Source organism: Benincasa hispida, chromosome 6 (assembly GCF_009727055.1).
Source record: "Benincasa hispida cultivar B227 chromosome 6, ASM972705v1, whole genome shotgun sequence".
NCBI lineage: Eukaryota > Viridiplantae > Streptophyta > Magnoliopsida > Cucurbitales > Cucurbitaceae > Benincasa > Benincasa hispida.
In genome coordinates this window covers 45,583,694-45,586,823 of record NC_052354.1, presented here as the reverse complement: position 1 = coordinate 45,586,823, position 3,130 = coordinate 45,583,694, and positions in this window count along the sequence as shown.

The window sequence follows — 3,130 nt, the reverse complement described above, 5'->3', positions numbered from 1 at the left end:
TTTAGCACAAGGAAATCAATTGAACAATATACCAAAATGAGGATAACCTGGAGCACCGGGCAACACAAGTCATTGGTATGATCCACTGTAAGGAAGTAAATGGGAAGTATGACGCTGCGAAGTTAATTACGCAATCGGGCACTAAGTGGAGTTTTCTCTTTAAAAAGGCATCAAAACCCTGGCGTTCAAGACTCTGCTTCCCGAGGCATGGCTTTTGGTTTATTTGGTCAAACGATGTTGATCCCAAATTCCCATGACAAGACAATTTCAAGGGATCGAGCTTATAGCCGCATATTGCATTGTGCGCGACATTCAATCATTGTGGTGGTTGATCGCAAGACAATCAAGGTTTTTGTGGGGCACGACATAAGAGGGCAGTATTCTTCCCAATGGACATTTTTCAAGTTTATGCCTATCACTTAGGTGTGGGCTTGATGAAGAGCCATGGCCGAAGTTCACGGCCTGATAAACTGTCAAAGATTTTGAGGGGCTCCTCAAGTCCCACGTCGCCCTGAGCTCCCTTTGAAGAGGCCTAACATTGATTTGAATACGCCGCAACGAGCCCAAGTGAAGAACAGTGCAGAGTACAATAAGGGAAGAGAAAATCCAAAGAAGAAACAACGCAAGAACCAGAACCTCCCGCACAACCTTTTTTCTTCCCTTCTGAGCACTTGTGACCAACTTTTCGTTCCCTTAAATTCTTCCCGCATCCCATCCTAGCAGCCCCATCCTCACTTCAAACTCATCACTGCAACTTCCCCTCTTGACTGTGGTTGGTGACCCAACGATTGGTGAAGGGCCTCGTTTTACTTCCGTACCCAACCCCAAAACATTGTTGGCGAGACATCGCAAGCACTACCTACTGTCACCTCCTTAGCTGCTGAGTTAGCAGAAATGCGGTCCCTCATCTCCCAACAACAACAACTCTTCGCTCAGCAACAAGACTTCTTCAACCAGAGAATTGATCTGGTAATGGAGCAAGTCGACGATATACAGCGCAGTACTGCCACATCAAGGGATGCGTTGATCAATATTCAGCGCAACATTTATACGATTGATTGCCACCAAAGGAAACTTGCGGAGTGCAACCATAAGTACTTTAATTTTCTAACAGCATATCTTCATGGTCCCATGATGCCTCCGCATCTCAGGCATCATCTGGTTTTCGAAGAGACTCCACCCGTACCGCATGAGAACCCTCCTACTCCTCAACAATAATCTTTACATTTTTTTTATGTGGCCATTCTGTATTTTTAATTTCAATTCATTATTTTTATGAGTTAGCTAAATTCTTTGATTCTTTGTACAGGCCAAAATTTTTGTGTTGCATTATTTGTAATTATTTGTATACTTAGTTAATTTTCAATACAAGTAAGTAGCAATTCTCTCTATGCGCCTGTGTCTCTTCTTTATCATCCTTTGTCAACTATGCGATATTCTTAATCTTTCTTTTTGCGTTATTCATTGCGCTGCCATAATGTATAATGTGCATTCACTTAGGAACATTTCTCACACTTTGTAATTTCTAACTAACACTTAGGTAATTCGTAGCCTAGCAATGCTTTACCTTTTACCCTTCAAAATTCTGCTCAAACCTTCTTTTTGAAATTTTGTCTAAGTGTTTGTCTATTCTGTCCAAACAATGTAATGAGGACCTTGCGCATCTCTAAATTTGGGGGTGGGGAAGGTCTGAGCAGATGAGATCAAAAGTATGCGGTTACTTCATACGAGGCTATTTTGAGATTTGTATATTGAGAAAGAGGTTGATCTGAGTGCTAATTGGAGAAGATCCAAGAAGAAAAGAGGCAAGGCCGAGAGGTGAGTCTAAGGTCGAATCATTCCAAATCCTCACTGTGAAGCTCTGTACCTAGGTCAACTCTACCGGTTGAGCAAGCCTGAGAGAGGCGTTCATCCTTCTATTCACTCCATATGCCGACAAGCGATTTCTCTATCCAGATATGTGTCAAGACATTGGCACTCTTCTGTATTTGTTTCTATCTCTATCATCAATTGTATCTTATCTTCTTAGTCTAAATCATTCACACCATGTATCAGACGCTTGATTTTATAATTAAATGTCATGATCATTTTCATCTCCATATTTCTATCTATTTTTGTTCCTCCATTCATCGCTTTCTTCACGTTGTTTTCTTAATCCCTTGGTAATTAGAATGAATTAAACAAGTAAACTAATCTGTGCTAAAGAAATAAATATGTTTAGCTAAAGCATGCTAGACGGCATCTTCATCTGTGAGAGCAGAAGTGAAGATGTCATTTTGATCTATCGAAAGAAGGTTAGAAGAATGCGTTAACTAAAACGAGAAGTACTTCCAGAGATGGAAGCAACCTTGCATTCATTACGTTCATCCATGTTTCATCACAGAGATGTGGGAACACGACCGATCACTGAGAGGTGTACGCCAAGAGAAAGCAGAATCGTATTATATCTTTAACAAAATAATGAACTTGTGATGTTTTTGCTAATTGTCTTTTCTCTTTCTGCTTCATACATAAAGCCTTTCCACCGCATAACACGATTCTTTGTATAACCTTCACAGTCAGTCTCAAACTCAGTATCATGTATCATGTAATCTATATCTTGTATCATCATAGCTTAGGTTTATTTTTATTGCACTTTATTTTACTGCACAACTTTGTTTTATCGCAATTCTACTTTACCGCATGATTTTCCTTTATCGCATGTACAACCTCACTTTTATTAAATTGAAAAACCCTCGGTCGCATATATCACAAATGTAACACAATTAACCTAAAACAATCCATGTGTTCGACCTCGGATCACTCGGAGAAACTTACGGTGGAATTATACTTGGTTTCAACGCAAGGAAACTTGTGATAACGCATAGCATACTACAAGCATTTCATTAATAAAGCATACATCTAGAAGTAGTATCGCATATCATCACGTTACGCGCTTATAAGTTGTATCTTGCATTATAATCATCCATGCGTTGTATGACATAAGAAGCATTAAATTATGCGTTACAAGTTTATGGCGCCGTTGCCGGGGATTGATTAACGATTATTGTTTGAGTAAGTTTGTGGTATTTTGCAGGACAAATCTCTTTGTACTGGCTGTTCAATGCGGAGAGCAGTCTGACAGTTTATG